The 26,054-nt window shown below is 36.9% G+C and overlaps 1 protein-coding gene and 1 pseudogene across 2 annotated transcripts in view; one reads left to right on the top strand and one right to left on the bottom strand.

The window, feature by feature from the left end:
- The window catches only part of LOC135701820 (calcium/calmodulin-dependent protein kinase kinase 1), a 540,452-nt gene that overhangs the window by 19,710 nt on the left and 494,688 nt on the right, over positions 1-26,054 (top strand). The window lies entirely within an intron of this gene.
- On the bottom strand, positions 11,024-23,581 carry LOC135701859 (uncharacterized; annotated as a pseudogene).

The following is a 26,054-nucleotide window of genomic DNA, read 5'->3' as shown; positions in this document are numbered from 1 at the left end:
TCAAATCAGGTTGATCAGGAATTCTTTCGAATTATCAGAAATTATAAAAAAAAAACTTCCTGATCAGAAATTAAAATCGAGTTGTCCTTATGCTCTTACCATATCAAATTGATCAGGAATTCTTTCGTGTGACCAAAAATTGTATCGAATACCTACGAATGGTGGGTAATTGAAATCGAGTTTTATCAGGACATCTTCCGAATTATCAGAAATTATATCGAAGACCTACGACTGATCGGAAATTGAAATCGAATGATCCATATACACCCTAGCAAAGTGATAATGAATTCTTCCGAATTATCAGAAATCATATTCAGGGCCTTCGACTTATAGAAGAATTGTCATCGATTTTTCCAGATAGGTATATCTTTATCATATCAGGTTGATCGGCTATACTTCCGAATTATCAGAAATTATATCGAACACCTACGGCTAATTGGAAATTAAAATTGAGTTCCCCAAATATTCCCTCATCATATCAGATTTATAAGGAATTCTTCCGAATCAGCAGAAATTATAAAAAAGACCAATTACTGATCGGAAATTGAATTCGAGGTCTTTGAATATTTCCTCATCATATCAAAGTGATCAGGAATTCTTCCGGAATATCAGAAATTATATTGAAGGTTTTCGACTAATAGAACAATTGCAACCAAGTTTCCATATATATCTCAATCAAATCAGGTTAATCAGGAATTCTTTCGAATTATCAGAAATTATTTAAAAAAAACTATTTCTGACCAGATATTGAAATCGAGTTCTCCTTATTCCATGACCATATCAAATTGACAAGGAATTCTTCCGAATTATCATACATTATATCGAAGGCTTACGACTGATCGGAAATCCAAATCGAGTTTTCCATATATTCCTTCATCATATCAAAGTGATCAGGTGATTGATAAATAATTCATTCGAATTATCATAAATGATACGAAGACCTACGATCGGAGATTGAAATCGAGCTCTCCATATATTCCCTGGTCATATCAGAGTGATCGGGAGTCCTTCTGATTATCTTTGGTCTGTAAGAATGTATTTTCAAAATTTAGCATTGATCAGGAGCCATGTAGACGATCTTCAAATGATCTTGAAATAAAACCATTTGAATATTCTTACATCATATGAGATTGGTTAGGAATTCTTCCGAATTATAAGAAATTATTTCGAGGACTTCCAACTTATAGAAAAATTTATATTGTGTTCTCCATATATTTGCTTCTCATATCAAGTCATCTTCCGAAGATCTTCGGTCAGTTAGAATGTATTTTCAAAATATAAAGATGGTTAGTCGAAGTCTTTCAAATGATCTTAAATTGAAATTCAATCTTTTGAATATTATCGTCCCATATGAGGTTGATCAGTAATTCCTCCAATTTATCAGAATTTATATCGAAGACTTACGACTTACAGGAAATTGAAATCGATTTTCCATATATTCGTTCATCATATCAAAGTGATCAGTAATTATTATGATGATCGTCGGTCAGATAGAATGTAGCAAAACTTCGAATATTCAAAGGATTTTATTTCAATTTCTGACCGTTTACAGATCTTCGACATGATTCCTGTTCAACGCTATGTTATGAAAATACGTTCTTATTGACTGAAGATCTTCAGAAGAATTGCTGATATATTTGTTATAAAAGGGGCACTGGTGGTGTAGTGGTAAGCGTGATTCCCAAAAGGCCTGGGTTCAATCCAAGTCGGCACCACAGTCGGTTTTCTGAGGAATAAAATTTCTTATCACGCCTTCCTTCGGAAGGGAAGTTAAACCGTTGGTCCCCAGTCCATGAGTTGATGGGCCGATATGTAGGGTCCAGGTGTGGAAACTATCTCCCTGGTGCCGGTAGCATTGGTACTCAGTACGCAAAAGAAAATCGACGGAAACAAACCAAGGATTTTTTTATATGATAAAGAAATATATGGAGAACTCGATTTCAATTTTTTTTATTAGTCCAAGGTCTTCGATATAATTTTTGATAGTTCGAAAGTATTCCTAATCAACCTCATATGATGAGAGAATATTCAATGGAATTATTTTTAATGTTTAATCATGTGATTCTTATATTTTGAAATGCATTCTTACTGACCGAAGATCTTCATAAGAATTTTTAATAATTTCGATTTGATAAGGAAATATTATATCAATTTATCAATTTATTTATTAAGTTAGTCGTTAATCAAAAGCGTAGATTACATTATAATATCATTACTTATGATCTATGATTTCGCAGTGCTTGGAATTATTTTTCAATTTTAGCGGTGACATATTTAGGACTATCATTTCACAGTTTTCATTATATATAGATATCATCTGACTTATCGGTCCATATTTCGCTTAGCTAGTGCGGTGGCGATCTACCGCGAACAAATGTCTATTACGCAATTTTCGAAACGGTGCATAAAAATTAAGTCTTGATAATAAATAACCTGAGTCAATGCGTTGCGAAGCTATATTGTTTACGGAAGAGACCAAGAGACAATGCTCTTTCAATACCTGAATGTTGATTAACAAGCAACATGCTTCATAAGATGGGAGAAGAAATGCTGTCCATCCCAATTAACTCATATAATAAAAAGTACTTTTGGATTGACTCTATTCGTTCAATTGTGTAAGGTGTAAAGTGGAAACCAAAACGCTTTATAAAATAAATATGAATTACCTGATCTAAGAACTATTGTGTTATAATGATCCACAATTGCTTATTTAGAATCTAGAAAAACACGTAAATCTTTTATTTTATATATCATTTATTTTATCAAACAAACTTTTACAACACCACGTCTAAAAAAACATGTACTTCATCAGCATGAATAAGCAGTTTGAGCTTTTTCAAAATAAGAGAGATATCGTTAACGTACAAAATGAAAAGAAGAGGTTCGAAGTGCGAGCCCTGAGGAACTCTTGACAGGACTTGAAATGAATTAGATTTTTTTCTCGCAGTATCTTACAATTTTCTGACGGTCCGTTGCAACATCGTTCTTGACAAATAAAACAAATCCCAGTTGTGAATAAGTTCTATATTAATTGCTTGCAAAACGTCTTGTTTTATACCCGTTGTATTGTTTTTGTGAAGTATTCAACCTTTCTGACATGCTGTTTATCTTGAAGTTATAATTCGGTATTGAATGTCTCAATTATCGGTTTACAACATATTTATAAAAAAAAAACCTGGTGTAAACTTGCTAGCCTTATAAACAACATCTTTTCGTATGTCAGTTTTAAAAACGCGAGCAAATATGAATAAATCTTAAACATAACTTATTTAAAATATGAAAGTAATAAGTTATATTTCAGTGGTACACATGACTAGCAAATTTTCGTCAATTACCATCAGTTATAAATGTGTTATAAACAGGTAATTAAGAGTTGCAATACCGAATTATAACTTCATTATATGATAAAAGTAATGTTCTTGTTTTTCGAATACATTTCATTCATGTTTTATCATCCCAAGTATGGTGTGTAGAAGAGAAACGTAAGATAACTAAAAATAAGTTGACATTCTATTTTTTCCAAAAAAAAAAGATGTTTGCAAAAATTGGGAATTTTATCAAGAATATGGTGTACAATTCTATTAACAGTATCAAGTTTTTTCTAAAGAGCCCATGAGTTTTTTGAAAGTAGAATGTAAAGATTCACCAAAAAATTGCATCTGCATTGGGAGTATGAGATCTCATTTTATGCCCTTTTTTCGCACAATTAAATACCCCAGAATAATAACTTTTGTTAATTGATGATGGAAACATAAAAAAAAAATCCATTCGTTGGAAGGATGAAATTTATTTACAACATGCCCAAATTAGTAGGTTGCGTTAAAATTATAATCAAGTTGCGCTAGCCAATTATATTTACCATAACATATGTGTTTTATATAGACATCACCTCTTGCGCTTTTATCGTGTGACTAGACTAAGTAAAAAATCTTGAAAGCGATTCTGCTGATTTTTACTTGATTTATTTGGTTTAGTCCTAAGAAAACAATTTTTTTTTAAATAAACTGCAATGTCTCATTTACACCAGTGACTGCGAGCAGAATGCTCTCATTTTCTGAATCAGAAATGAATGAAATCAGCATGCGTTGATTGAAAATGCCATAGATATGAATTTTAATTTCAGGAAGAAATTGAGATACTATTTATTCGGCTATTTGGAAGAATATTTCAATAGAAATATTACAATCATAATCTGTGGCGAATATAAAAGTTTCACCTGCTATATTTGTTTTCACCCACACACGCTCAAATTTTTTAGATTAAGATTGGATAATGACTTCCTAATTATTTTTTTTTTATGAAATTGCGATGCACTATTCATGTGATTGAAATTCTTACAATAAACCAGAATTACAATAAAAAGTGTTTCGGAGAAAAAATTTCTGATCAGCCGTAAGGCTTCTATATAATTTCTGATGATTCGAAATAATTTTATATGATGGGTGAATTTGGAATAATTCCTGATCATTCTTATATGGTGGGATACTATTCAAACGATGTAGATTCAATTTTTGGTCATTTGAAGGTCTCGACATTATTCCTGAGATCCTTATATTTTGAAATACATTCTAACTGAAAAGATCTTCAGATGAATTTATGATCGATTTGACATGATCAGAAAATATACGGAGAACTCGATACCAATTTCTGATCAGCCGTAAAGCTTCCAACTAACTTCTGATAATTCAGAAGAATTTCGAAATATTTCCTGACTATCGTTGTATTTTGAAATACATTCTAACTGCCCGAAGATCTTCAGAAGGACTTCTGATCAATTTGATATGTTGATGGAATATATGGAGAACTCAATTTCAATTTCCCGTCAGTCGTAGGTCTTCGATGTAATTTCTTATAATTCGGGAGAATTCCTGATCAATTGATGTGATGATGGAATATATGGAGAACTCGATTTCAATTTCCAATCAGTGGCAATTTCTGATAATTCGTAATCAATTCTGATCAATATGATATGATGAGGGAATTAATGGAGAATGCGATTTCAATTTCCAATCAGTCGCAGGGATTCCATATATCCTCTGATAATTTGGAAGAATTTCAAAATAATTCCTGACCATCCTTGTATTTTTAAAATCAGTCTAACTGCCCGAATGTCTTCAGAAGGATTTCTGATCAATTTGATATATTGATGGAATATATGGAGAACTCAATTTCAATTTCCGATTAGTCATACGTGTTAGGTATAATTTCTGATAATTCGGGAGAATTCCTGATCAATTTGATGTGATGAATGTACGGAGAATTGATTTCAATTTCCGATCAGTCGTAGATTTTCGATTTAATTTCTGATAATTCTGAAGAATTCCTGATCACTTTGATATGATGAGGAAATATTCAAAGACCTCGAATTCAATTTCCGATCAGTAATTGGTCTTTTTTATAATTTCTGCTGATTCGGAAGAATTCCTTATAAATCTGATATGATGAGGGAATATTTGGGGAACTCAATTTTAATTTCCAATTAGCCGTAGGTGTTCGATATAATTTCTGATAATTCGGAAGTATAGCCGATCAACCTGATATGATAAAGATATACCTATCTGGAAAAATCGATGACAATTCTTCTATAAGTCGAAGGCCCTGAATATGATTTCTGATAATTCGGAAGAATTCATTATCACTTTGCTAGGGTGTATATGGATCATTCGATTTCAATTTCCGATCAGTCGTAGGTCTTCGATATAATTTCTGATAATTCGGAAGATGTCCTGATAAAACTCGATTTCAATTACCCACCATTCGTAGGTATTCGATACAATTTTTGGTCACACGAAAGAATTCCTGATCAATTTGATATGGTAAGAGCATAAGGACAACTCGATTTTAATTTCTGATCAGGAAGTTTTTTTTTTATAATTTCTGATAATTCGAAAGAATTCCTGATCAACCTGATTTGATTGAGATATATATGGAAACTTGGTTGCAATTGTTCTATTAGTCGAAGACCTTCAATATAATTTCTGATAATCCGGAAGAATTTCTGAACACTTTGATATGGTACATAGGGTACATATTATGGTGAAATCGATTTCAATTTCCAATCAGTCATAGGGTTTCCATATAACTTCTGATAATTCGGTGAAATTTCGAAATAATTCCTGATCATCCTTGTATTTTGAAATACATTCGAACTGCCCGAAGTTCTTCAGAAGGATTTCTGATTAATTTGATATGTTGATGGAATATATGGAGAACTCAATTTCAATTTCCAATTAGTCATACGTGTTCGATATTAATTCTGATAATTTGGAAGAAATCCTGATCAATTTGATGTGATGAGGGAACATATGGAGAACTCGATTTCATTTTCCGATATAATTTCTTATTATTCGGAATAATTCCTGATAATTCCAATATGATATGATCAAGGAATTAATGGAGAATTTGATTTCAATTTGCAATCAATCGAAGGGTTTCCATATAACTTCTGATAGTTTGGAAGAATTTTTGACCATCCTTGTATTTTGAAATATATTCTAACTGCCCGAATGTCTACAGAAGGATTTATGATCAATTTGATGTGTTGGTGGAATATATGGAGAACTCATTTTCAATTTCCGATTAGTCATACGTTTTATATATAATTTCTGATTATTCGGAAGAATTAATGATCAATTTGATGTGATGAGGGAATATGCAGGATTCGATTTCAATTCCCGATAAGTCGTAGGTCTTCGATAGATAAGATAAGATTTTGAAGAACTCCTGTTCAGTTTGATATGGTGAAAGAATATATGGAGATCTCAATTTCAATTTCGGATCCGTCGTAGGTCTTCGATATAATTTTTGACATTCGGAAGAATTCCTGATCAATTTGATATGATGAGCGAACTAGCGAAAAAGGACTCGTGGACCTACGAACAAGAAAATGTGGCAACGTGGTAAAACAAATGCGTAATTGCTGATTGCTTCTTTACTATGTCCGTGACGAATTTACAGCGAGAATGTTTGGCGCATGGTTTGGAAATTGAAAAACCATGCTACAAATTTTCGAAAATCATATGTTTATGTATACCATCATGTTGTGCATAGTCTGCAGAATGTCCTGGTATAAAAATATGGTATACTTTCTTGGGAAATTCCCGGGAAAACATAGGCGCAAGATTGCATTTCCTTGCGCGCACATATACACTCACGTGCATATTCTCTTTGGGTGGAAATGCCACTTTCCCGGAAAAAGCACACCACTTGAAGTTGAATGCACTTTTCCACCCAAATTTTACCCCACTAGGAAAACAAAATCCTTGGCTACAATCGGACGGAATTTGTTTCCCGATATTCACTTTCCTTCACAGGATTTTCGGGACGTTTCCTGGAAAACCACCCAAATCACAGACAAACGGCTCAAAATGTCCGAACGATGGCCTTAATGTCATATTCATACTCGAATCGGTTGAAAAATCCACTTAATTTTCTAGTTTACTCGATCTATCCATTGCAAGCAATGTTTTGATAATAATTGTTTATGTTTTGAAAGTTGGTGCACAGGTAGATTGAGGTGAAGGAAACGCCACTGTCAAAAGAGAATGTCGATGAAGTTAATCGATCAAAGCAGATTTTGAAAAGTTCATCGAGAATTGAAGTCGATGTCGATACGTATAAATGTTTGTTATGTGCAAAAACAGTAAATTTAGGGTTTGATCGGTGCTCGATATTTCCCACGATTAATGTGTAGAGATGCTTCAAATATGGAGAATTTAATATCAGCCTCAATAGAATAAACCTCATGGACAGCAACATCTGTCGGTGTGGAAACGGTTTTGATGACATCGATCACGCAGTTTGGCAATGTACGGATAATGACGCCGCCAGAGAGCGACTTTTGAATACCCTCGAGGCCCAAGGAAGACAACCCTATATCCATATCAGAGACGTGTTGGGTACCCGCGATCTCTGCTATATGCAGTCGGTTTATGTGTGTCTCCAAATGTCTAGTATAAAAATTTAATTAGTTTGTCTTTTGTATCTTTTTATTAGTTTTTGTTTGTCCCCCGTTTCGATAAGTCTCATCGCCGCCCACTAGTCACCATAGCCGATCGAACTCCAGACGAATCTAGAACCACACAACCGTTCATACTGGTGACATCGCTCTGATGAGACAACGAAACCCTACCCCCAAGCTCCTCCCCTTTTCCTATCCTTCGACAATGTACCTTTATAACCTCGGGTAATCCGCGAGTATTTGGCCCAACTCCTACTAGACGTAGAATTAAGAGAATTTTGTTACAAACAAAGAACACAAAATTATCGGCTCCGTAAAGCTAATGCGATTGACCCTTACAAATAAACGAACTAGGTAAAAAAACTAGTTGATCAGAAGAAAAGCAGTTTGCGTTTCAATAAATAGCAGCCAAGGTCCAGGAATGTGAATCAATTCGATTTTTTTGTATGTCAATATTGCGGGGTTGTCAACAAACTATGTAGCATTACGTCAGATTGTTGAGGAAAAACGTTCACTTTTAGGTTTATTAGCAGAGTTTCATATTGTAGAAATTAAATTATTTGATTAGTATAGTATTCCAGGATGTAATGTTGCTGCTTGTTTATCACATTCTAGGCACACTGGCGGTGTTGCTATTTATGGCAAAGAATCAGTTCAATTCAACCTTCGTACCAACGAAGTTATCAATAGCAACTGGTTCTTGGGCATTACAGTTGTACGTGGCATGACGATGGGTAATTATGGTGTATTGTATCATTCTTATTCTATTGAACAGCGTTTTGTTGAAGTTTTAGAGAACTGACTCGAGACATTCCTTGATTCTAGTAAATTAAATCTATTGGCTGATGATTTAAATATTAATTGATGTGATTACTATAATTTGAATCTTTTAGCTGCTTTTTTTCAATTTAAAACAAACGGTAGATGAATATACGCGTATTTCCAGACACAGTCGAACTTTAATTGATGGATTTTCCATTCGCAGCCGGTAGCTTAGATGAATCTACAGCTGTTCTTAATAACGCTTTGAAAACGTATACTAATCAACTAGTTGAGCAAAAGTTTGTGTCTTTGAAAAGCTCGAACTGCTGGTACAATTTGGATCTTTTGTGTCTTAAACGGAAAAGGGACAAAGGTACAAAAAGTTTTTTTTTAGTTAAAACAATGACAAAAAAAATAGGTACATAATCGCACGCAATAAGTATTCACAATCGTAAAGAAAACTCGTTGTGAATATGTTCAAAGGAAGATTGATCAGCATCAAAACAACAGCAAAGAGTTATGGAATTTTTTTAAATCTTTATTAAAACCTACACACTTAGAAATTACTATTTTTACACGAGACCTAATTCAGCTTTGAATTTATGGAAGCGTAAACAAATATGCCATGTCAAATAAAGTGTCATGAAACTGCAACATATGCAACTCGACGAAAAGTGCGTTTGATTGAATTGATTTTCTCGGCCTTTTCAACTTATTCTTATGTCAAAAGGGCCGCTTGCATGTGTCGGTCTCAGGGCACTGAAATTTACATGACTTTTTTTGTAGTGTGTAGTAATTGCAAGCCGCGGTTAATAACTTTCAATTTACATTAGAACAATCGGATGAAGTAATTGCATTTAAATTTAATGATTATTTTGTCCACAGTTTTTCATTGATTAATCAATCCATTGAATTGTTTGATGAACCTGACGACATAAAACAGCCAATTAATAGTAGTTGTAGATTTGAAGGTTTTTACCCAATTACATAAGATGAACTTAGAATTATTGCTTTTTCATTAGGGAAATCGGCTGGAGTAGATAATGTTAATGCTAGAGTTATTCAAGATTGCTTTCATGTCATTGGCCACATCTTGCTGAACCTTATTAATGAATCATTGCAAACTGGAAATATGCCACAAATTTGGAAGGAATCCTTAGTTGTTCCTATTCAAAAAGTTACTGTGACGATTAAAACCGAAGAGTTTCATCCTATCAAAAAGTTGCTCATATTAGAGAAAATTTTAGAACTTGTTGTTAAAGACCAGCTGTTGGGGTATCCAAATAGTAATAGTTTGTTGATACCAGAACAATCGGGATATCGAGAAGGCCCTTATTGTTAAAATCAATCAAGCGCTGGAATTACGGGTACTGCATATAAATGGTTTGAAAGGTATTTGTCTGACAGAACTCAACGAACTGTTTTTAATGATTCTATTTCCAATCCCGTAGGAAATAACCTTGGAGTGCCCCAGGGAAGTGCATTAGGGTCCCTGTTATTTATTATATATATTAATGACTTGCGACGTGTTTTACGATTTTACGACATTAATCTTTTTGCAGATGATACTGTGTTATTCATTGCAGCTAAGGATTTATACTTAGCGGTGCCAGTGGTGTAGTGGTAAGCGTGATTATCTCTCACCCCAGCAGGCCTGGGTTCAATCCCGGTCGGCGCCATCGGGATGTTCTGAGGCATAACATTTCTGATCACGCCTTCCTTCCTCCGTTGGTCCCCGGTTTATGAGTTGATGGGTCGATTGGTACACGGTAATCAGCGTAAACACATTAATGTGTAAAATTTCACACATTCGTGAAAAAAGGGGCCTACTCATAAAATGTGTAAACTGCGTTTACACATTTATGTGTAAACCCAGCAAACGTCAAAAGAAGTGTATTTTTTACACATTTTTCAAGCATGGTTTTTATTGCGAAATGTGTAAAAAGTAACCATTTCTAGAACTTGAATATAATGGAGACGCATAGTTTCTTTTTTATTAATTTGGGGCTGTTCATAAACTACGTAGACAGTTTATGGGGGGGGGGGGGGGGGTTGACAATTATCCACGATCCATACAAATTTTAAATTTTTTTTATGGATAATTGTCTACGCAGGGGGAGGGGGGGTCAAGAATCCCAAAAAAAACTGTCTACGAAGTTTATGAACAGTCCCTTTCGGGGTTTTCTTATTTGTGTCAATGATAAAATAAAGATTTCTCAGATTCAATACTATTTTATTAAAAAAAAGAAATAACATCAACAAAAATCAGTTATGAAACAAGCGTAAATAATAAATGAAAAATTAAATATCATTGTCTGAGTCACTCTGTTCAGCAATTAATGATTCAGAAAAAGATGCCACAAGTTTGTTCACAGCTACTGCAGTGCTGTGGGACTTTGTTTTATATAGAAGGATTTCAAAAAAAAATCAATCAATTTCTTCATAGAAGAAGGAACTTTCATTCCGAAAACAGAAAATACTTTAATCAGCACATCGAGCGCCTGGAGCGATGATTTTCCGCAGTCGATTAATTCTCCTTGTAGATACACGTAGTAATTTTCATTATTGGTAATAATATGAGGCTCAACCGTTTGCTCCAGATTGAACACGACGTACTGAGCAAGTTGCTCTGCAAGTGCAGTTGCGTGATTCTACAAATAAATGAATACGATTAAATTAAAACATTATTACTTCTTTTTTTACTAATGTACCGGAATCCATCGAACTAGTGGTGCGGCAATCTGTTCATGAATTTGGAGGTTACCGACTCCAGTAAGATTTTTTAATTCTTTTTTCCCCAGAACTACAAAAATTCTTATGCATCCTCGTAAGGTATCTATGGCAGAATAATTAAGAAAAAAGTAGTAAATAAATAATAATATTAATAATAATAAAAATAATAATAATAATAATAATAATCACTGCGTCCTAGCAAGAAGAACGGTCGACTTGTTTCGCGCTCCGTTAATTTGGAAGTTTTCTCGCTATTATCTGACGTAAATAATCAGTTTTTTCTCGCTTAGTGATTCCTGGCATAATTCCCGATAAATTTATCAAAAAGTGAGTTTTTTTCTGAGAAGAAAGTGTGTTTTCGGCATCATCGGAAGGAAAATTGTTTTTGCGATTGCCAATTCGCCAACCATTTTGCGCACCATCGGTGCGTGGTCACGCATACCTGTGCACACGGATCATCGTCATCGAGTGTCAGCATCTGCCTCCACATTCAAACCGCTCATCCATCTCGTGTGTTCAGCTGAGTGCCGAGCTTCATACAAGCACACACCAACGAAGACCGCCCGCACACGCGGATCGAAGATCATCAAAGCTGCGCGTCGCTCCGCTGCTGCTGTGTAAACGCTCGGTGGTAGTAGTATAGGATTATCAGATAAGTTTTTGTTCTTGTTTCTTTCTTTCTCCCATCAGTTAAATTTTAAGTTTGTGTTTCTGTGTTTGTATTTTTTTTTCTCGTGTATTGTGTCCGAGTAATTTTGATTATCGTTGCAGTGGTAGAGCGTTTTTCGCTCCCACTAGTACGGCAAAATGGACATTTTGTCGGAAGACGAAATGGACGTTTTGTCGGAAGATGACACCACTTTGCCACGCGATAGCAAGAAGGGTCGAAAACGTCTGTCATCCCAGAAATCAGATGATGTCATCCCTGGTTCGTCATCTCAGTCTGGTAATGGGCAGGGACAGATAAGCCCCCGATCGCGAGCCTACCCAGAAGACTCGACTGGCCCATGGGTTGTTTACTTTCAGCCCAAAAAGAAACCTTTGAATGTAATGCAAATTACTAATGATCTGACGAAGCGGTTCTCGGCCGTGACCGAAATCTCGAAGGTGAGGTACAATAAACTTCGCGTTGTCGTCTCTAACCTGAAACAAGCTAACGAGATTGCTGCCTCCCAGCTCTTTACACTCGAGTATAGAGTGTACATCCCAGCTCGTAATGTGGAGATCGAAGGTGTGGTCACCGAAGCGAGTCTGAACCCCGAGATCTTGGCGAAGCAAGCGGTTGGCCGTTTCAAAAACCCCTTGCTTCCCACGGTTGAGATACTGGAAGTCCAGAAGCTGAACTCAGTATCTTTTAGCGAGGGTAAAAAGAGCTTTACCCCCACAGACTCGTTTCGAGTGACCTTTTCTGGTTCAGCCCTTCCTCACTACATCGAGTTGGGAAAACTTCGGCTACCTGTGCGTTTGTTTGTTCCTCGGGTCATGAACTGCCAAAACTGCAAACAGTTGGGACATACGGCCTCTCACTGTGGCAGCAAGGCACGCTGTTCTAAATGCGGGGAGAAGCACGAGGATGGCGCCTGCACAGTCACTGCACCAAAATGCGTGTACTGTAAGGGAACTCCTCATGGTCTCTCATCGTGCCCGGCGTACAAACAACGCGGGGAGAAACTAGAACGCTCTCTTAAGGAGCGTTCCAGGCAGTCTTTTGCAGCAATGCTAAAAACAGCCACACCATCAACCAACGACAAAAATCCCTTTGCTGTTTTGTCTGATGACGAGTCTGACTCTGACTTGGCTGAGGAGGGAGTTTCTTTCAGTTTTCCGGAAGGTTCTGCACGGAAACGAAAACGCATCCGTTCGCGAAAAGTTGCAGATAAGGAACCCCAAATCAGCTTGCCCAAATCAAGGAGTGATGGAAAAAAGGAAGTTTCAACTCCTCCTGGTTTCCGCAGAACTGATTATAACCAGAATTTTCCATCTCTCCCGGGGACATCAAAAACCCCTGATGGCCCATTTTTAAGAACAGAAGCCCCTTCTTCATCCGGGTTGTTCTCATTTGATAAAATTGTGGATGATATTCTCAAGTACCTCAATATTTCTGATCCTCTCAAAAGCATTGTTCTGGCAATGCTTCCTTCTGTGAAGACCCTCTTGAAGCAATTGACATTGAAGTGGCCCCTCATTGCAGCAATCATTTCCTTCGATGGATAATTTTCCAAACGAGGTCGGGGATTTGATCACTGTTCTACAGTGGAATTGTCGAAGTCTCATTCCTAAATTAGATTCTTTTAAGTTTTTAATTCACAATAATGATTGTGATGCATTTGCTGTTTGTGAAACTTGGCTCTCTTCAGATATCGATCTTCCTTTTTATGATTTTAACATTATTCGACTGGATCGTGAGGATTCGCGTGGAGGAGGGGTACTTTTGGGGATCAAAAAGTGCCATTCCTTCTATAGAGTGAATCTTCCACAATTTCCAGGTATTGAAGTTGTTGCATGTCAGGCTATTATTAAAGGTAAGAGCCTTTGTATTGCTTCTGTTTATATTCCTCCTAGAGCCGTTGTTAATCGCAAACAACTTTCAGATATCTGTTCGGTACTTCCTGCTCCACGGTTGATTATGGGAGATTTGAATTCCCACGGTACAGGCTGGGGGGAACTGCATGATGACAACCGTTCTACTTTGATATATGACCTCTGCGACAGCTTTAATATGACAATTCTTAACAATGGAGAAGTAACACGTTTGGCTGGCCCATCCTCGAATGGAAGTAGATTAGACCTCACCCTTTGCTCTAACTCATTATCGTTGGATTGCACGTGGAATGTGATCCAAGATCCCCACGGTAGTGATCACTTGCCGATCAAAGTTTCAGTTGCCAGTGGGTTCAATCCGTCGGAACCCGTTAACGTCGCGTACGATCTTACCCGTAATATCGATTGGACAAAGTTCAAGAATGTGATAGAAGATGCCCTAACGTCGGTAGAAGGGCTTCCACCGTTGGAGGAATATAACTTCCTCTCCAATCTGATCTTGGACAGCGCGCTTCAAGCTCAAACTCGGCCGGTTCCAGGAACGTCTTTCCGTAGGAAACCTCCTTCCCCTTGGTGGGACCAGCAATGCACTGAGGTTTATCGTAAAAAGTCCGACGCGTTTAAGCTTTTCCGGAAACGTGGAACACCCGTACATTTCGAAGCGTACTCGGCTCTTGAACGCGAACTCAAGAGCCTCATCAAAGCCAAGAAACGCGGATACTGGCGGCAATTCGTGGACGGATTATCGCGCGAAACGTCGATGAATACGCTTTGGAATGCGGCGCGAAGGATGCGTAACCGGTCTTCAAACAACGAGAGCGAGGAGTACTCCGATAGTTGGATTCTCAAGTTCGCGCGAAAAGTATGTCCTGATTCTGTGCCGGCACAGATGATTCCTCGCGAAACGACGAATTCGGTAGACGAGATCAGCCAGCCTTTTTCAATGCTGGAGCTCTCACTCGCGCTCCTTTCGTGTGGCAATTCGGCTCCGGGGGCTGATAGAATCAAGTTCAACTTGTTGAAGAACCTCCCAGACGTCGCTAAGAGGCGCATGTTGAACTTGTTTGGTCAGTTCCTGGAGCTTAATATTGTTCCGGATGATTGGAGGCGGGTGAGAGTTATAGCCATTAAAAAGCCTGGAAAACCCGCGTCAGATCACAACTCGTATCGTCCCATTGCGATGCTATCGTGTATTCGAAAATTGTTGGAGAAAATGATCCTTTTTCGCCTGGACAAATGGGTTGAGTTGAACCACCTACTCTCAGATACTCAATTTGGTTTCCGTAGGGGCAAGGGAACGAACGACTGTCTCGCGTTGCTTTCCACTGAAATTCAGTTGGCTTTTGCTAATAAAGAGCAAATGGCTTCTGTCTTCTTGGATATTAAGGGGGCTTTTGATTCAGTATCGGTTGAAGTCCTTTCAGACAAACTCCACGCTTGTGGCCTTTCTCCATTAATTAATAACTTTTTGTACAATTTGCTGTCAGAGAAACATATGAGCTTTTCTCATGGAAACTCTACAGCTTCACGATTTAGCTACATGGGTCTCCCCCAGGGCTCATGTTTAAGCCCCCTTCTGTATAATTTCTACGTCAGAGAAATTGACAATTGTCTAAGGGACAACTGCACGTTGAGACAACTTGCAGATGACGGAGTAGTGTCTATGACAGGACCCAGAGAGGCCGACCTGCAAGGACCCTTACAGGATACCTTAGACAATTTGTCTACTTGGGCTATCCAGCTAGGTATCGAATTCTCCACGGAGAAAACTGAGTTGGTCGTTTTTTCTAGGAAGCATAGCCCAGCACAACCAAAGCTTCAACTTTTGGGTAAACCGATCACTCATTCTATGTCCTTCAAATATCTTGGGGTCTGGTTCGATTCAAAATGCACCTGGAGATCCCACATTGAGTATCTGAAGCGGAAATGCCAACAAAGGATCAATTTTCTCCGAACAATTACCGGAACGTGGTGGGGAGCCCATCCGCAAGATCTTCTAACGTTGTACCGGACAACGATTTTATCGGTTTTAGAATACGGTAGTTTTTGTTTCCAGTCGGCGGCTAAAACGCACATCATCAAACTGGAACGGATCCAGTATCGCTGTCTTCGTATCGCGTTAGGATGCATGCACTCGACTCATACGATGAGTCTCGAAGTGTTAGCGGGCATGCTGCCACTCTCTGATCGATTTTCGGAATTATCGCTCAGGCTCCTCACCCGTTGTGAAATTATGAACCCACTGGTGATTGCAAACTTTGAGAAGCTTCTTGAGCTAAGCCCTCAAACTCGTTTTATGTCATTGTACTACGTGTACATAACACAGGATGTCAGCCCTTCGCAGCATAATCCCTATCGTGTTTGCTTCTCCGACTTCGACAGTTCTGTTCATTTTGATTTATCAATGACGCAAGAGATTCGCGGAATCCCAGAGCATCATCGTTCCATGATTGCTCCGTCAATTTTCGCTGCAAAGTTTGGCCAAGTTGATTCCGCAAGATCGTTCTTCACAGATGGATCACTAATAGAGGCGTCCGCTGGTTTTGGTATTTATAACGAATTTCATAGCGCCTCTCGAATGCTTCATGCTCCTTGTTCCGTATATGTTGCTGAACTGGCGGCAATACATTATACGATAGAAACGATCGCCTCACTTGCACCAGATCATTATTTTATTTTTACGGATAGTCTCAGTTCTGTCGAGGCTATTCGCTCCATGAGGCCGGTAAAGCACTCCTCGTATTTTCTCATGAAAATACGAGAGCTTCTAAGTGCTTTATCTTTAAGATCTTTTGTCATCACCTTTGCATGGGTCCCATCTCATTGCTCGATTGCGGGCAATGAGAAGGCGGACTCGCTTGCAAAGGTGGGCGCTATGGAAGGCGATATTTACGATCGACAAATCGCCTACGACGAATTTTTCTTCATTTATCGTCAACAGTCACTCGCCAGCTGGCAAAATAAATGGAGTGAAGGGAGTTTGGGACGATGGTTGTATTCAATTATTCCTAAGGTGTCGAAGTGTCCTTGGTTCAAAGGTTTGGAGGTGGGTCGAGACTTCATTCGTGTGATGTCTCGCCTCATGTCCAATCACTATTCACTAAGCGCTCACTTGTTCCGTGTTGGGCTGGGGGACAGTAATCTCTGTGAATGTGGACAAGGTTACCAGGACGCAGATCACATTATTTGGTCATGTGCTGAGCACCGTGGAGTCAGATCCGAGTTGTACGATTCCCTTCGGGCTCGAGGTAGACAACCTAATGTTCCAGTTCGGGATATTTTGGCTAGACGCGATCTGGAGTTTATGCAACTCATATATGTTTTCTTGAAGAATATTAACCATAGATTGTAAGTTTGATTAACCTTGTGTTTAGTTTGTGTTTTGTATGTGTGTGTGTATTTTTTTGTAGATTTGTTTCTGTAATAATTGTATAATTACAGAGTTGATATAACGTCGATAGGATTAAGTATATGTTTTAGAAATAGTGAAATTTTTTAATCATAAATCATATTCCAAATCTCCTTTTCCCTCTCCCGATCCAAACAATTGTCATCCACTAACCTCGAGAAGACCGCGAGTAATCGGTTCCAATCCTTTAATTTTAGATTTAAGACATTTATAATGTATAAAGAAAATGATAACTTGGCTCTGTAAAGTTTATTCGAATGAGCCTGTACAAATAAAGTAATTAACAAAAAAAAAAAAATAATAATAATAATAATAATAACTGGAAAACCTACCATCATGGACGTCTGTGAACGTTTCATTTTCGATCATCAATCCTCTTGCAATTACATGCTTTAGGTTGGCCTCTTTATTATAACCCACATGCAGCCGCTCGTAGGCCTTTTGAATCTGTAAAATTTGTAAATTTAAAATTAATTATTAAATGCTACATATTTTCGAACCGAAACTATTACCATCACTCCATTATAAGATTTGAGATGCGGAAAAACAGAAACGATTTCCCTTACGTTTCTTTTTTCGTGCAATATCATCAGATGTAGGCAGTGTGTCTCAGTCATGATCTTTGAAATGGCATTAAAATTTGAAGTGATAGGATCTTTACATGCACAGTCCTGTGCTATTTGTAATGTTTCGGACGAAACATCCGTAATCAGTTGAGCTTTAGGTTTATGGGTAAACTTTCTTTTCTCTGGTACCACGTGTCTACATGCATTTCGAATGTGAGATTGTATTAACCCGGTATGCTCTTGCCCAGGACCTCGTCCTCCGTTTTCCCAAAAAAGCATAGACTGAAATATAATAAAACAAATAGTTATTTAGTGATATCAACCAAATGGAATACTTTTTCAAAATGTAGACATGCATATATATGAACATTCTAATGTTGCGGATACACTTGGATGGCAAACTATGAGCATGAGCATTATTTGTATAATAAATTATGTATACATCACACTTGTATTATAATAGTTTTTGTATAGCTGTTGTATAGGGATTATAATTATTATACATATAATGCTCATGCTCATAGTAGGTCATACAAGTGTATCCGTGGCATAAATGATCCTATTTACAGACCGATTTTCGTACAAACAAGCCTACTTTGACTTGTTGTAACTTTGCTCTATTTGAATCAAGTGAGATGGACCAGAAGTACAAAATAATGTGCTGAATTTTGCGTTTACATAATATCAATTTTTTTGAAGCACCTACCGATTGATGAATGATGTGGTTAATTTGTTTTCAAAATCATAGCAATGAAATACGAAGTGCTATTGTTTTGAAAATGTTTAACCATGTTGTCATTTCCCGGCCAGTTCATGAAAAATTTGGTACTTCGTACGCGAAAAAAAATCTGTACATTTGTAGCCTCAAAATCTCAAATCATTGGATCAAATAGAGTAAAGTTACAAGTAGTTTATAATCTTTTTCACTATTTTCAAACCATTCACTCACATAATGAGGGGCAGTAGTTTTTCGCAATATTGGAAATTCTTCAATGATTTTCAGTGCCATCTCTTTTTTGTCCTGCAATGTCGGATACCTACACGAGTAAATTGCATATCATTAGTGTAAGTAATCACATTTGCATAAACATTAGTTAAAATCAATATTAAGTATACATACACCTGGTTGTTTATTAAATTTGCAACGATGTCATTGCACAGAATTCGAATCATTAATAGCATCTCCTTGCGCGCTGGAACAATGTTTGCATCCAGTTTAGAATACAAAATGCTTCGAAACTTTGCATTCTTCTCCAGAATTTCTCGCAGCTATGAATTACAGAAAAAAAACCATCATTATTTATTTAAACTCAAATTTTTTGTTGTATCTCGTTGTAAAAAGGGCCGATCTATTTTTGTAAACAAAATTTGCAATGCTCTCGTCGTGCGAGCCACGAAGCTCGCCCACGCAAACCAACCACACCGTAAGGTAGAGGAAAGTCTCTACTTCTCAATAGTACTCGTGTTTTTGGTTTGCGTGGACGTATTTCGGTCCGCGCGAAGAGTGTGGTAAGTTTTGTTTACAAAAATAGATAGGCTCTTTTCAAATACTACGCGAGGTATCGTCGATTTTTGTTGCACCGGCTAAGGTATCGGGTAGATTAACCGATCAGGTGCTTGCGGTTCACCCGGTTCACCAGCCTAATATGAATGACAACCATTAAACCAAGAATCAAATCTATAGCGTTCACAACCATAAGGGCTTTATTACGATGATCGATTTTCTGCATTTTTCTTTTTGTTTTAATTGTTAAGTGAACCATGCTCTCGATTTTTTTTTAGTGAAACTTTATATTGGTCAATAAAAGCAGCAACCAACGTGTCGAGTTATAATCAAAAGAGAAAATCGATTAGATAATCGCTCATTGTAATTAGGTACTTATGGTTTTGAACGCTATGAACAACAAAATAAATAAAAGCTAGGTTGTGATAGTTAAAACATGTTCATACGATATGAGTTTAGAGTTATATTATAACTGCTAGAGGAGGCGTACTTTTTCAATAGGAGAATTAATTTACAAGTGACTTACTGCCAGGGACCATTTTCATTGGTGAATTTAATTACAACTTACCGTGGGTGGGGCAGGTTCACAAGCAGGTTCTTTAGTTTCTTTGGAAGGTCTATTTGAGTAGGAACTAGACGGTCCAGCAGCCGAATGATTAGTAACGAATTTCCTCAAATCTTTCGAAATAACCGATTTGATAATGAGTCTTGGACCCATTTCAATAATGCCAATCTTCGTCAGGTCATCATCGGTGATATATTGCAATGATTCATCATTGAATTTGTTATCTAAAATTGTAAAAAAAAAAGTGATTAAATGTATGAAAAAAGTTTGAAACTGTTTGGCGGTAAGCTGCAACCCGTATTATGCTCGGATTAAATTCCGAATTAGAATGCACGGCTGCTTTGATGCCAAGTTATCGTGTTTTTTTTCTAGAATAATGCATGGGTTAACTTAAAAAAACCGAAAACTTATCTATTGTGCGCCAGCCTAAACTTTTTACCCTTATTGGATGAGCTGTAAAAATTTTAATGTTTGATGATCTGTAAATTGTATTGATTAACTCCAATGTTGGCATTAAAGCAGCCGTGGCTCTTTAATCCGAGTTGGAGCTTACTGCCTATGTGAACAGAATTTTATGAAATAAAAAATATTGCATTAGTATTTATGATTACATGCATTTAAGTAGAGCACCACATATGGGAACTTTAATGTGTTGCGATAAACGAAACAAAAGCCATTTGCAGGTAATCATTTTATTCATTGAACAAAGTTAGTTACAATAGTTATACTTCAAACTTATATAATAATTTTCATTTGTGCCGTACAGGTTCCACAAACTGTAAGATTTTCTACTGACAATACTACGGGAAGGCACTCGAATAGTTTCTTGTGACGGTACAACCATATAACTATTTAAATATCTGTTACTTTCAACGATAAGCAAAGTTTGTATAATGAAAAGAGGATCTTCGTTTGTCGCTATAATGGCTTGAATGATTCCATATTTTAGATCTTTGCACGTTCGATATTTAGCGACAAGACCAGGTCGGAAGCTAGTACCATTTATTTGAAGATGGCTGATGCTTACAACTAATTGCGGGAAATCAAATAGCAGAATTTTGAAATCAAATGTTTCCTTTTGTACGGTTATAGAAGATAAAATCGATAATTCATCGACATGATAATTATGATTGATTATAGCATTAACCTGTTTCAAGTTCATACGTTTCATCAAACTGTAGGTAAGATTACGAAAATTATTGCAGGTTTTGGATTGGGATTTGGAGATCTTGAATTTTGCTTCAAATTGCATGCAACTCATTTTGGCAATAGGACCGCTTTGATTAATTACTGCAGGATAATGCGATATATGGTGTACCTTATTGATTGTGTGCTTATTTGGGAAACAACGTTTTAAATTCAAAAAGAAGCTTTTAATTACTGAATCGAAATGTTCAACCATGTCGTGTGTCAGCACAGTGGAAAAAGAGTAGAAACTTATCATAAGCAAATCAGCAATCAATTCACAAAAGTCTATCTGTTCATTCAATACGTCTGCCAGGATAAATGGAACTGCTCTCATCAGCAACCAAGTTTGAGACGCTGATTGACTTATAGAATGTCCTTTGCCTTTTAGTGCTTTGGCGCTGAAGTTCCCGATCGGTCGATCTCTCGATTCTGCTTCACCGTAATCAAATGATGATATTCTAGTGTTTAGTTCATCCATGGAAATTGACTTCGTCTGATTGACTAAATAGTCAAACGTCCCTTTGATGACCATGCCAGCAACACCTTCTAAAATATCGTGCATTGGATCGAAACTAACATGCTCCGCAAAGTGGAAATATCCCAAGTTCAGTGCGGTCTTCCGCAGCAAGCCACATTTTGCAGGAACTGTTGATTTGTTATGGAGGGCCGCTAAATCGTTTGCTATACTTTCACGCATCCTTAGTTGATGATCAGCTCCAAATTTTCCGGCGTGCAAAGCAGCCCTACTGATGTAGCACGCTCTGCAGAAAATGTTGGATTGTGGTGGCATCAGTTCGAACAGTTCGTGGATGGCTAAGGTGTCGCCTAACACATGAACCACAGTTGCATGTAGTGTATAGCTTTCCTGCTCGGACAATCGCAGTGTGACTCCATGATCCGATTCCAAAACCAACAAATCCTCCAAAAGCGGACGAAGAATTTGCTGGAAACCATACTTTTTAAGCAGTTGTGATCTTACTACCAGGACAGTATACACACGGTCCATGGTAGAATTAACTCGGTCATCAAAATTTTGTACTTTAAAACTTAAAGTTGTTAATTTTTGTTTCCCCTTGCGTGACCCTAATGGGTTGCAGTGTTCAACATCGTCAATATGTAACGACAATCTTACTTCTGAAGGAAACTTTTTCAAAAATTCGTGAGACCTGTACAGCATTCCATCCTTGAATCCACAAATAGCACCTGTAGATATGTGTTTATTCTGAATCATTTCACGTGCCAAGGGATTCTGCATCACAAGACTAAGAATATCTTTAACGGGAATATAATGCATTGCATCTTTTATCTGTCTCGATCGCTAAATTAATTTGATAATTATTTTATTTTTACCGCATGAAACCTGATATCGCTTAACTTTGTGGACTCTGCGAAGGCCTAGCACATATTCCTTGGTCTCTGGAATACTCTGCTTGGCAACCCCACAAAGATACGTTAGGTTGTCATCCGCAGTCTTGACATCTTGGAACGGATGAGATATTTCCAAGCTATTTATCATGTTCACGGCATTTTCATCCAACTTTATGTTCATTTCATTGAAGAATTCCTTTATGACGTTTATAGCATACTGCTGGTAGTCGTCTAGTGTTTGTGTGCATTGCTGGATAAAACTCTGTATCTTTGTTTCTGGTAATGCCACATCGCATCGGAATCTTGTTACAGATTGCGATGCTTTATCGAGAATATGTTCTTTGGATAAAGGAGGCAGATAGAAAAAGGGATTAGTGACATCCTTTTCAGCACTATATGATGAATCGACCTCGGAATCGACATCCATATGAACAGATTCAGACATCGTAGCATCCCTCTGCTCCCCACTTAGTCCCAGATTGTGTTTCTGGCTGCTATGGCGCTCGAAATTCCGAAAAGTTGCCAGTATTGAACCACAGATCTTACAAATAAAAGGAACCGTATTTTTCTTTTTAATATTTAACTTATGAAGTCTTTTCACATGATTTTTAACCTCGATCAGGTTTTCGCTGAATTCATCGCAGCCAGACACCGGACAATGAAAATCTTGATTATGAATTTTTTAATGTTTTTTTTTTCTAAAACTTAGCTATGCAAATAATATAAATAACTTACCCTCTAGCTTGTCCATTGTTCCACTGTCCAGTTTGGACCGTAGTTCCTCCATTTTTCTGCTTCACTGAGAATTTTACGCTCAGCTATAAAAATGGCGTGCGTCTACCTTGGCGTCAACTAAGCAGGATGCAGCAAGGTTTGAAGTTTTTTTTTACCCATTAATGAGTATAAAAATACACATTTTTTGGCTGGTACCACATTCTTAAAATGGGTATTTTTTCACACATTTTAAGATCTTCTAATTTACACATTTTTTGACAGCTACATATAAACATAAAAAATGTGTATTTTTTTACTCATTAATGTGTTTACGCTGGTTACCGTGTAGGGTCCAGGGCCTCGGTAGCATTGGTGCTCAGCACGGAAAACAAGATCGACGGAAAGAAAACCAAGTAAAAAAAAAAAGATTTACACTTGAATAAAAATTTGTGTTCTCTACGTAGATGGTTGAAGTATAAGCTGCTTGCAGATTGATGACAAACTTAAGTTCAACTCTCATGTTGACAATGTCATCAAGAAAATTATCAAGAAGTATGGAATTCTATGCCGATTGAAAAACGATTTAACTTTTACCATATATAGTATGTAGCAGCGTAAAATACAGCTATACAAATCAATCATATATATATATAAAGCTGAAATGTTCAGTAAAAATGCACAAATGCACACAATGATTTACTGATCATTTCAGCTAATTTCATGGTACTTATTAACCTTTCTACAGTAGCTTTTCCGATTATATATGGTACAATTACATTTCAAAATGGTGCAAAGCGGTGCATACTAAGGAGCATTTTCAAATGCTTAATGTACAGTTTTCTCTATTCTAGGGAGCGTACTTTAAGGAACATCGTCATTGTTTAATGATTAATTTACCTTTTTACCTTTGTGATATAGGCGTAATTGATTTTGTAAACAAATGCTTTAATTTACGATTTCTCGCGAATAAAAGCCCAGCCTAGAAAATTCGCAACACAAACTGGTAGAGGAATAATTCATCTAGCAAGTGGTGTAATTTGATCCCGAGATTGAGCTTTAATTCACGAGAAATCGGCGACTGACGTTTGTTTACAAAAGCAATTACGCCCAAATCTCGAAGTTGTCAGCGAGCAACTTGTAAGCAATGTTTCTTACTAGCCGGAAAATATTTGCAACATTGCATGAAATGTCTCAGAAATTTATGTATGTAAAGTTCCATTTATGTGCATCTTATTGAAGAGAAATTTACACTACTTTTTCTAACTGTGTAGTGATAAAAACACAAGTTGATGATAAAACAAAATGCAAAACGAGCATCAGGGCAGTTCCATTATCTTCAGGAAAACTGAAAGATCTTTTCAGAGAACTTCGGAACAGTTCTGAGCTTTAGGGCAGTCCATGACAATAGCGGGAATCTTCAAGAAGTGGGATTTTTATGGATAGTCCAAAAAACTTCAGGGAAAGTTTCTAGAACTTCGTAGGAGTTCAGAAAACTTCAGAGATTTTGAAGTATCTTTAGGTCAGTTCCATTTTTTTTCAGGGCAATAACAGGAACATAATCAGGAGAAGAGCAACTTCCATTAAATTCACAAGAAATGTAGGGAACATTGAAGAAGTTCTGCGGAATAAATGGAAATGCCGAGAAATTCAGGGAAGTTTAATAAACAAACTATGCAAACATAAGGGAAACTTTTGAAAAAAAAATTCAGACCTTCGGGGAAGTTCCAAAATTTTTAAGGCAATTCCATTAACTCCAGGAAAATTAAAAAAAAATCATTGAAAATCGTACAACTAAATTGATTATTTTTCACGTAAATTGCGGGAATCTAAAAGAAGTTCCGTAAATTTCAGGAAATTCGAAAGACTGAAGAAAGGTAAGAAATTTCCGAAAAACTTCGAGAACTTCACAGAAGTCCAGAGAATATCATATCATATCAGCAAAACTTCAGGAACTACATAGAAGTCCAGAAAACTTAAGGGAAAATGGTTACAGCAGTATTCAGCCGAGAAATTTAAGAAAGTTTTATGAACGTCAGGATCACACAGTTATATGAAAAAAAAAACTTCCGCAAGCTTCAGGGAAGCTCATTGCAGTTCCATTAATTTCAGGAAAATAGTAGAAGTGCCCTAATTTAAAGTAGTTTAGAGATCTTCATAGATGTTTTTAAAACTTCAGATTTTTTCGAGAACTTTACTAGTTCTGAATTTTCAATGAAACTTAGATATTCTTATGAAGTTCTATTATGTTCTTCAGGAGAATTATAAGAACTTCAGGGAAGTTTTAAGAACTATAGATAAGTTGCGGAAGTTCAGGGTAGTTATATTAACTTCAGGGAAATAATATAAATTTTAAAGAAGTTTAGGAACTTCTGGGCAATTGTTAAAAATACAGGAACTACCTAGAATTACAGACAAATTTTGATACTTTACCCAAGCAGCTGAAAGATGTGGCAGAAAGTTGCCTCAACCGTTTTGCAACATGTGTGTTGCTAGGGTACGGAAGTTCAGAGATGTTTTAAGATTGTAAGGATACTCCTTGATCATCAGGGTAGTTTCGAAAATTTCGAAAGAACTTCATGGCAGTTCTTTTAACTTCAGGAAATTTGTTAGACTTAGAACTTCTGAGGTCTACAGAAATGAGTAAGCAAAAACGGTTGCAGACTAACACCGCTTAGGTGACAGTTTTCTCTAGCCTATCAGAAACTTTAGTTTGCCTGGGTAAAGGTAGCAGTTTTGCCAAATTG

Source organism: Ochlerotatus camptorhynchus, unplaced genomic scaffold, assembly GCF_037179485.1.
Source record: "Ochlerotatus camptorhynchus isolate MF236.1 unplaced genomic scaffold, CSIRO-AGI_Acam_v1.1 ptg000177l, whole genome shotgun sequence".
Taxonomy (NCBI): Eukaryota; Metazoa; Arthropoda; class Insecta; order Diptera; family Culicidae; genus Ochlerotatus; species Ochlerotatus camptorhynchus.
Note: the sequence above shows the minus strand (reverse complement) of the source record. Positions and strands in the feature narration are given on the sequence as shown.